The 11,201-nt window shown below is 43.4% G+C and overlaps 1 long non-coding RNA gene across 1 annotated transcript; it reads left to right on the top strand.

Moving 5' to 3' along the window:
* Positions 1–447: 447 nt before the first annotated feature.
* LOC116967425 lies at positions 448–10,015 on the top strand. Its single transcript, XR_004410220.1, has 3 exons — positions 448–565; positions 1,383–1,384; positions 9,967–10,015. It is a non-coding gene; the product is annotated as an uncharacterized LOC116967425 (long non-coding RNA).
* Positions 10,016–11,201: the final 1,186 nt, after the last annotated feature.

Raw genomic sequence — 11,201 nt, forward strand, 5'->3', positions numbered from 1 at the left:
TTTTAATAAGATACACTCTCATCCTTCTAAATTCCAGAGTATACAAGCCCAAGCTCCTATCTACATATGACATTCCGCTATCCCGGGAATTAACCGCGAGAACCAACGCTGCACTTCCTCAGTAGCAAAATTGTCTTTCCTCAAATTTGGAGACCAAAACTGCACGCAATACTCCAGGTGTTGTCTCACTGGGGCCCTGTACAACTGCAGAAGGACCTCGTTGCTCCTATACTCACCTCGTCTTGTTATGTAGGCCAACATGCCATTCCCATTCTTCACTGCCTGCTGTACCTGCATGCTTACTTTCAGTGACTGAAAAAGGACTCCCAGATCTGACTGTACTTCCCCTTTCCCCAACTTGACACCATTCAGATAATAATCTGCCTTCCTGTTTTTGCCAACCTCACATTTATCCACATTAAACTGCATCTGCCATGCATCTGTCCACTCACCCAACCTGTCCAAGTCACCCTGCAATCTCATAGCATCCTCCTCACAGTTCACACGGCCACCCAGCTATGTGTCATCTGCAAATGTGTTCATGTTAATTTTAATCCCTTCATTGGTTTCTCAAGAGAAGGCGAAAGAAAGAAAATGTGTCCGATAAATCCATTAATGGGCAGGTTCATTCTCATTGGTGCATTCGAGCAGACTGCAGTTCACGCCTTACTTCGTTCAAAATCTATTGGTTGTTTGGAGCAAAACATCATTTACTGTGAAAACAGTTATCAAAGAATTAACTCTCAGATACGTTAGTGTGTCAGAAGATTTTGGAGAGACCATTCTATGTCCGTAGTGGGTGTTCAGTTGAAGTCCTGGAGTCATCGCTGTAATTGGCCGCTGGGAGAATGCTGCGGTCCTTCTTGACTTTGGTTGTATTGCAGATTTGGAACTGTGAGTTCATTGAGAATGTTGAAAGTATTCGGTGATCAATTAACATGATATTTATTAATATACTCTAAATTCCCGTATCTTTATAGCTACATAATTTTACGTCGTGGTGTAGGGACTGTGGATAGTAGAAAATGTTTATTCTCTGAATGGAGACACAAGGGCCTGCAGATGCTGCTTTACGAACAAATACATAATTAGCTGGAATAACACAGCGGGCCAGGCAGCGTCTCTGGAGAACTGATAGATTACATTTCGGGTCGGGAGCCTTCTTCAAACTGGTGCTGCCTGATCCGCTGGGTCACTCCAGCACTTTGTGGCTTATCACTAAATGTTGTGATAAAAAAATGGTGATCTATTAAATTGATGATAAATTTCTGCCACGTGTGAAATTTCCACCTGTCCAGATCAGAGGTTTGGGGTTTTTATAATCAGAGAACAGGAGCAGAGATGAGAAAATATGCCAATTTATTTCTAATTTATGACGGAAGAAGTGGTCTATTCAAGTGTGGCAATTATTTTTATAAATAATTCATTATTTTCTAACATTTTCTAACAGCCATTTGGTAACTAGTTGCTGACTCCTGCCGGAACAGTGTGTGTTTGGATAATTTCGCCAAGATTAACACATTTAACGTCTTATTTCGATTTTGTCAAACAGATTTAAACGTGAAATTTCATCCATGGGAATTTTCTTCAGTCACAGATCAGTCAACCCGTAAGACACGGGTGTTGTGTACTGCAATTCAGAAATAGATTATTATCTGAATGTATCACAGGTATAGGGCGGTCACTTTTGGGACAGAGTACATCGGAGTCCGGAGAGTATAAACTCCTTGAGGTGAACAACAGCATGCAAAGCTGCAGCTGTTGCTGACTGAAGCCGCACACAGATTCCTGTCGCTGATAGTGATCAGTTGCAGCTTTTTTTATCCACAATGTCATACTGTGAACTGAGCATATTTATAAAATGTAGTTAGTATCGTGTTGTTGGGAAGGTTTTATTAATTTTCTATCGCTAAAAGTCACCTTGATGTAGAATGAACACTGTTAAAATTAGCATTAATTTTGTCATTGAACACTCACTTCGATGGATATTGACGCTGACATTTCCACACAGTGGTCAATGATCTTCAAATGCGTCACATTATATATTAACGGAGTTTTCAGTTTGGCACTTTGCGTGTCCGGCTATTAGTAGCAACACATTTATTTCTCGGGGCATTTGTGCATTCTCCAATCTGTTTAGGTGGAGAATCGCAGTTAGAGATATGTTGCAATTTTCTGTAAATTGCTTTTCACTTGCTCTATTTTGGTTAAATGTTCAGTGCAGATTTCCGTAACAAATTTCGCCTTGATATTTTATCTCCTACATATACCTCGTGCTAAATGCATAATGAGACAGCGAGACGTGCAAACAGATCCTTCGGCGGGGCCGCAGCTTCTGAGGAAAGTAAAACAGTCCACGTTGGGACTGATGTACAGAATTCACGTCTGTTTTCTCTCTGTTGAAAGTTTCAGAGTTTTACTTCTTTGTTTTGAAGATTTATCTAATTTGATGCTTTATAGATAAATTCAGGCACATATTCAGCTGTTGTTTCTCCAGTCCCGTCCACCTCATTATACAAATCAGAAAACAAAAGCAGGACATATTCATCCGTGAATTATCGGCAGAAATTGGGCGCTGGCTAAATCAAACACCAACTTTGCTTCTGATTTTGTCGTTAAGATAACATCACGTCATTGAATATTGTTGGAGCCTGTGTAATTGACACCACGTTGGCATCTAAGTAAATGTGTAGGAAGGAACTGCAGATTCTGGTTTAAACAAACAACATGGAAACACCCCTTGACCACCGAGTCTCAGGCGAGCAGCAAACATCCAATTGCATCGTTAATCCTATTTTATTTTTCCTCGCCCTCATCAACTCCCCGAAGATACTGCCACTCATGCACATGAGGGAATATTTACAGTGGGTAAATGCCCGTTTTTGGAATGTAGGACAAAAACAGAACGCGCGGGGGAAACCCACACAGGCACTAGGAGAACGTACAAAATCCACACTGACAGCACCCGAGGTCGGCATTGAACTCGGGTCTATGACGCTGCCTGCAGTGGCTCTACTGGTTGGAAGGAGCACGTTATCGGTATCCTCTATTTAATTATACTACCGCTGCTTCCACCCAGTTGTAGCGATCTCGGTTCATTCCTTACCACCGGTGCTGTATGACGTGCTATTACACTTGCATCTTCCCTGTGACTGTGCGCATTTGCCCGGGTGCTCGCGTTTCTTCGCGCATCCCAATAGTTCGTTGCTAGGTAGTTTAATTACCTACTGTAAATTATCTTGAGTAGAATGGTCAAACGGATGAAAGAAGTGTTGATGGGCCCGAATGAAGTGAAATAAGGAGAGGGTAAATTAAATCAACGAGACTGTTGTACAATGCTTGGTATGGAGCCGATGGGCTGAATGGTCTCCTTCTTGTCCTTAGAAGTTTAGAATGGGAACTGTGTTTTATACATGATGTGAAATGGTACTGCTTCCGCGTGCATTAAATACTTGAATAATCGTAATACACGTCTGAGAAAATATGATCCTAATGATTCCCAAATCGTCAGATACGATTGTGCTGTTTATATTATTATTTCGTGAGATATAACGCTAAATTAATGAGCCAATTGTGCATGCGATCAATTGTCCACTGCATTGTTCACGGGCTGAATTTGTGCAATCGGTGAAAGGCATAGAATTGAATAACATTATCTAGATTCACAAATTGTAACTTGGGTTTGAAACTGTGAACGTAAATAGACTTTCCCCACTTCTTGAAAATCGGTTAAAAGAAAATGGCAACTCGCGAGACAGTATCTATTCCTGCAGCCAAATCGATAACAGCACAGGTGTGGGAGCAAGTCGTGCCCAGTTATTGCTGGACAACGCAGGACACAAAGGAACCAACGTGTAACGTTGGAATATCACTCAAGCATTCTCCACAAGCAAATCTGAAAATAAATAGTCATAGAGTCGTAAATATTAGCATAGCCGCACCTGTATTAAGATACTGGAAAGTAGTATAGAAATCAGGGGCAGAATATCTTCAGTAGTCTGGGATCAGGTCATTTGTCCATCATGTGGTAGACGGTGTTGAACACAGAAAAATATCCTGCAAATCCTTCGGAGGGAATATCATCGTAAATTGTGTTGGAGGGGAAATGAGGGAGTGGCTGTCCGCAGAAAATTAAAATGATCGAGTTTGGCACACTGGTCAGTTCACTTTGTATCGTCTGTGGAAAGTAAAATTGAAATGAGAATCTGAACTCGTGACAGTGTGAACCTCACAGACATGAGCTATTTCAAGAGTATTTTATTTTTAAATAGACATATGTACCGAAATCTGATAAAAAAAGAAATTATTTATTCTAAGGGAGTAAGGATGGGATTATTCACTGTTAATTGCATTATGAAATTTCGCATGCGAATTATCAGTTAGAGTGGCAACACAATGTATTTTCAAGGCTACGTAAAATATGCCGGAACCTGATAGTTCACCAGAGGCGAGAGGAGAGTTGTCGTGGCCCGTTTCAGGTATTCCCTCTCGTTCGAAAGGGTCACCCTGGTGTGGGAATGATGCCATTAAGATGGAAAGAATGCAGTGAAGATTTTACAAGAACGTTTCCAGCACTTAAGGACCCGAGCTGTAGAGAGAGATTGGGCAAGCTAGGACTATATTCCTTGGAGCGTAGGAGACCAAGGGGCGATGTAGATGCATATAATCATGAGAGGAATTAATAAGGTGAATGACACAGAGTATTTTAAACCATGATAGGAGAAATTAAAACAACAGAGACTAAAGGTTTAAGATGAGACAGGAAAGATTTAATAGGATCCAGAGGGGCGTTGTTTCCACACATATATGGAACAAGCTGCCAGGGGAGGCAGCTGGGGCAGGTATTTAAGGTATTAATGCATTTAAAATTAATCGGGTACAAGCATTGGAACGTTTTAGAGAGACATGGGCAAAACGTGGGCAAATGGAACTTGCTTAGATGGGACAATCTGGTCGGCATGGACCAAATTTACCACATCGGTAAATTGTGACCAGATCTCTGTAGATCTAACAATAAACTTCATTGCAAAAGAGACACGATACGATTTTCTGACTGCTGATAGTCATTTACAGTAACAGCTAAAAAAGCAGGTGGGAATGTGAAACAACTCACTGTAGTGGTTCGGAACGCTGCCTATCGGGTTAACGTCGGGACATTTTCCGGTGATGGTTTCATTAATGAGATGCCCACCTCCCCATGGACCCATTCGCTCCCAAATCCCAACCCCATCACTCCACCCGTCACACAGCCAAATCTCATTCTTTATTTCTAATTTCAGGCCGCCCCGGGGATTGTAAGGCGGACCCTTCAGGTAACCTCGCTTAACTTTCACTGCGTTAAGAATGCGGCTACTGAGACTGATTGTTACTGAAGACTTTTAATGCTACTTGCGATGTGACTGCCGTCTGCAGACGGGGTGACGATCAGTAATGTCCCTGAAGCGCGCAGTGTGGGGCGTTGACTCTGCTGACATGGTTCCCGGTTCCTAGCGTGTTCCCACTGCTCATCCCACTGTGTAGTCCCAGTCCGGATCTTTCACCTTTGGCGTCCAATTCCAGGAATGCCTTCACACCTCTATCACGTTTGGGTTCCATTGCCCGTCACATGAGCTTTGAGTACAGCGGGGCACTGACCCGCGCAGCTCATCAGCCGCTCTCCCGAGAATGAAAACGAACCTGCAGCTGAACTTGGAGACACAAGGAACTATAGATGCTGGTTTATAATAAAAATCACAGTGCTGGAGTAACTGGGTTGGACAGGCAGCATCTCAGGAGGACATGGGTGGCTGTCCGCTGAGTTACTCAAGCACTCTGTGTCCGCAGCTCACCCTGCCTGCTCGGACGCCGCTTTCATCCCAAGAATGACCGGGTGATTCCGGTTCTCCGGACGGTTACCAACTTACTGCATATTGTTGACTGTTAACAGTTCATTCGGGGTCTGCCGCTCCCGTTGATCATTCCGTGGTACATGTGGACTTTGAATGGTTGGAGCTAGGGGTGGCTGGGAGCGCGGCTCAAACCAGCGGCAACGTTTGTTCTTCTATTTTCTGATTTTTGTTTTCAGAAAGCGTGAAGTTGAGGCTGGTGAACGGGAACAGTCCATGCGCCGGGAGAGTGGAGGTTCACTACAAGGGGACCTGGGGGACTGTGAATCATTACGGCTGGGACCTGCAGGACGCGGCGGTGGTGTGTCGGGAGCTGGGTTGCGGCTACGCCACGGGAGCCCCGGGCCGAGCTCACTTTGGATCGGGGTCCGGAGCCACTGTGACTTATGGTGTTCGGTGCAGCGGGAGCGAGGCCGCTCTGCGGGAGTGTGGATCATATCCATGGACGCACTATGACTATCCACACTCCCAGGATGCCGGCGTTATCTGCGAAGGTAAACATCAGCTTTTTCCTCTCTTTATTCCGCAGTTTGGTGATTTCCGGAATGTCCTGGATGTAAATGACTCGGACTGACCGCCCGCGGGGAGTGGTGTGAAATTAAATCCAGTGTCTGTCGGTTTTATTCCTTTCCAATTGAAATCAAATTTCGCTTCTGGATCTCACTTCTTGTTTTAATGAAGCAAACACAACCGGGAGCAATAAATACTCTCACCCGGTACAATGACGGGGCCAAGAAACAAGCGGCTGGAGGAACTGAGTTGGTGAAGCAGCAACTGTCGGGGACTGGTGGCAAGAGAGGAATAGAGGGGTTACACGTCAAGTCTGGTATTATTATTATTAATTAATTAATGATTAAATATGAAAGAAGGGTTTAGGGCGAAGGGGTGAGATTAAATAAGTTATTCTTCTTCTCACTCCTTTTCGAGCTTGTAAAGAAAAAGTGTTGGACATTTAAATTTTGCTTTATGCTTTTCATTGCTTTGCAAATATTGCCTGGAATGTCCAATTGTTTGACTATGTCGATTTTGTTGTTGTTATTTATTCCTATTTATGTCTTTACTTGTTCGGAACAAATAAACAAATCAAATCAAAAGTCATCGGGTCAAAGGGCGTGAAACATGGAGCAGCTCCATCCATGTGAAGGACATGGCAGCCTGCGGCACACAATGTTAGCACACGAAACGCGTACTTTCTTACCTGTTAAAAACCGCCGAAATGTTCAATTTTTGGGCTGTAAATAATTATGGAAATCGGGGTAACCGTGAGAGACATTTATCCTACTTCAGAATTCCAAAAAACGCTTCTGAAGCTAAATTTATCATTTAAAAAATCGCAAAGCATACATGGGTTTTGAATTACATTTTACTCAGATGCAAGCCAAAGAATGGTGCAATTGTTAGCTGTTAATTAGACATAATCAACCTCAGCAAATTGACAATATCTTTGAAAGGGAGTGGGTGTTTAAGCTGTCATGGCATTTTATAATTTGCCAAAATATTAATCTCAATAGCATAATGATAGAAAACCTACCTTTCCACACACCATTCATAAGTCTGGAGATTATTTTAATGATAAATTTAGCTTCAGAAGCGTTTTCCTTTTGCATGTAAAAACCGACATGAGAACCATGGGCGATGTTAATATTTTTTAGCCAGATTTATCACTTCTGAAACTTTTTAGATACCAAAGGGATCAAGAAAAAACACAAATAATATCTTACTGTTGTTGAACTGCAGTGAGCAAACGCGATAATTCCCAATATTTTCAATCTTGATATCTGCACGGCCAATGTTCGCCAACCACATTAACTGTTGTTGTCCCTCCAGCTGTCGCTTCTCTCTGCCATAATTTCTCTTCACTTTTGGAAATATGAAGTAGGATAAATGTCTCTCACGGTTACCCCGATTTCCACAATTATTACAGCGAAAGAAAAGACAATTTGGCGGTTTTTAACAGGTACGAAAGAACGTGTTTCGTGTGTTAGAAGTGTATGCTGGAGGCTGCCATGTCCGCCAGACGGATTGAGATGCTCCAGCATTTTTTTTTGCACCAGGTCCCATCATCTGCCGTCTCACGACAATAGTGCTTTTTTTTATTGTCAGATATATTAATTGTTAAGAGTGAAATTATTTTCCTTACAAACAGTCCAGTGGAGTAATACCATACCCCTGATCCCCAAGTAGCAAGTGTACAGGAATCAAATACTGAGCCACGTGCAGGAGGAGCCATGTTCTGGCGCCATGTTCAAAATCCAGGCTCTGGTTCTAAAGAGCGGTGCCTGTTCCAGTCAAGCCCCAGGCTGTTGCTGGCCTCCAGCCGCCTACTTCCTTGGACCCCACGTCACTCTCTGCACACGTCCTTTGCTGCCCAGGGTGCCCCCCGCAGCCGATCACGAGGGCTGGATAAGCCAGACCCTGGTTCCTTTCGTCTCCAACTGGACTCGCTCCTCGCCCGGACATCACTGGCTCCATCCTCCCGGTCTCTGCTCTCCGGCAGACGAGCAGAAAACAGCACAGCAGCCCCGGTCAGCGGTCCCCTGTGTCCGACGAACGAGGCTAGATGCAGGAAAAACGTTCCCCCTGTTGGGGAAGCCCAGAACCAGGGGTCACAGTTTAAGAAGAAGGGGGAGGCCATTTGGGACTGTGATGAAGAAAAAGGTTTTCACCCAGAGAATTGTGAATCTGTGGAAATCTCTGCCACAGAAGGAAGTGGCCAATCACTGGATGTTTTCAAGAGAGATTTAGCTCTTCGGGCTAACGAAATCATGTGATATGGGTAAAAAGCAGGAACGTGGTATAGAATTTGGATGATCAGCCATGATCATATTGAATGGCCAAACGACCTACTCCTGCACATATTTTCTCTGTTTCTATGTCTATGTTTCTATGGAAGGACTGCACCTTCATTAACCCTGGCAGAGAAAGTGCAATGCAATTCGTTCAGGCTGTGTACCAAAATGAAGTGTCGCAGTCACAGAGGGAATGAACGAATAATGTGCTAGAGGAAATGGTTATGGTGCTGGAACTACTTTCCCCTGATTGTTCTCAATAGTCCTGAGTATTATCAGAGTTGACCCATGAAAGCCGTCATGGACATTCCAGAACATAGAGACATAGAAACATAGAAAATAGGTGCAGGAGTAGGCCATTCGGACTTTCGAGCCTGTACCGCCATTCAATATGATCATGGCTGATCATCCAACTCAGTATCCCGTACCTGTCTTCTCTCCATACCCCCTGATCCCTTTAGCCACAAGGGCCACATCTAACTCTCTCTTAAGTATTGCCAATGCACTGGCCTCAACTACCTTCTGTGGCAGATAATTCCAGAGATTCACCACTCTCTGTGTGAAAAATGCTTTTCTCATCTCGGTACTAAAAGACTTCCCCCTTATCCTTAAACTATGACGCCCTTTTCTGGACTTCCCGAACATCGGGAATAATTTTCCGACATCTAGCCTGTCCAACCCCTTCAGAATTTTGTAAGTATCTAAAAGATCCCGCCCCCCCCCCCCCTCAATCTTCTAAATTCCAGCGACTACAAGCCGAGTCCATCCAGTCTTTCTTCATATGAATGTCCTGCCATCCCAGGAATCAGTCTGGTGAACCTTGTCTGTACTCCCTCTATGGCAAGAATATCTTTCCTCAGATTAGGAGACCAGAAATGTACGCAATACTCCAGGTGTGGCCTCACCAAGACCCTGTACAACTGCAGCAGAATCTCCCTGCTCTTATATTTAAATTATTTTGCTATGAATGCTAACATACCATTCGCTTTCTTCACTGCCTGCTGCACCTGCATGCCATTTTCAATGCCTGATGTACCATGACACCCAGGTCTCGTTGCATCTCCCCTTTTCCTAATCGGCCACCATTCAGATAATAGTCTACTTTCCTGTTTTTGCCACCAAAGTGGATAACCTCACATTTATCCACATTATACTACATCTGCCATGCATTTGCCCACTCACCCACCCAAGTAACCTTGCAGCCTCCAAGCATGATCCTCACAGCTAACACTGACCCCCAGCTTTGAGTCATCCGGAAACTTGGAGATGTTGCATTCAATTCCCTTATCCAGATCATTAATATATATTGTAAATAGCTGGGGTCCCATCACTGAGCCTTGCGGTACCCCACGAGTCACTGCCTGCCACTGTGAAATGGACCCGTTTATTCCTACAATTTGCTTCCTGCCTGCCAGCAAGTTCTCTATCCACATCAATACTGAACCCCCAATACCATCTGCTGTAAGTTTGCATACTAATCTCATATATGGGACATTGTCGAAAACCTTCTGAAAGTCCAGATATAACACATCCACTGGTTCTCTCTTATCCACTCTACTAGTTACATCCTCGAAAATTTATATAAGATTCGTCAGACATGATTTACCTTTCATAAATCCATGCTGCATTTGACCAATGTATTCACCACTTTCAAAATGTGCTGCTATCCCATCTTTAATAACTGACTCTAGTATTTTCCCCACTGCCGATGTTAGACTAATTGGTCTGTAATTCCCTGTTTTCTCTCTCCCTCCCTTTGTTAAAGGTGTGGTTACATTAGCTACCCTCCAATCCTCAGGAACTACTCCAGAATCTAAAGGATTTCGAAAAATTATCACTAATGCATCCACTATATCTGCTACTTCCTTAAGTACTCTAGGATGCACCGTATCTGGCCCTGGGGATTTATCGGCCTTTAAACCATTCAATTTACATTACACTACTTCCCGGCCTACCTGGATTTCACTCAGTTCCTCCATCTCATTTGACCCCCGGTCCCCTGCTATTTCCGGTATATTATTTATGTTTTCCTTAGTGAAGACAGAACCAAAGTAGTTATTCAATTGGTCTGCCACGTCCTTCTTCCCCATGATCAATTCGCCTGTTTCTGACTGCAAGGGACTTACATTTGTTTTAACTAATCTTTTTCTCTTCACATATCTATACAAATTTTTGCAGTCAGTTTTTATGTTCCCTGCCAGTTTTCTTTCATAATCTATTTTCCGTTTCCTAATTAAGCCCTTTGTCCTCCTCTGCTGGACTCTGAATTTCTCCCAGTCCCCTGGTAGGCTGCTTTTTCTGGCAAATTTGTATGTTTCATAATTTGTTTTTATACTATCCATGATTGCCCTTGTTATCCACGGAGGCGCCACATTCCCTGATTTATTCTTTTGCCAAACTGGGATGAACAATTGTTGTAGTTCATCCATGCTGTTTTAAATGACTTCCATTGCATATCCACCGTCAACCCTTTAAGAATCAATTGCCAGTCTATCTTGGCCAATTCACGTCTCATACCCTCAACGTT

The sequence above is a fragment of the Amblyraja radiata genome, chromosome 39, assembly GCF_010909765.2.
Source record: "Amblyraja radiata isolate CabotCenter1 chromosome 39, sAmbRad1.1.pri, whole genome shotgun sequence".
NCBI lineage: Eukaryota > Metazoa > Chordata > Chondrichthyes > Rajiformes > Rajidae > Amblyraja > Amblyraja radiata.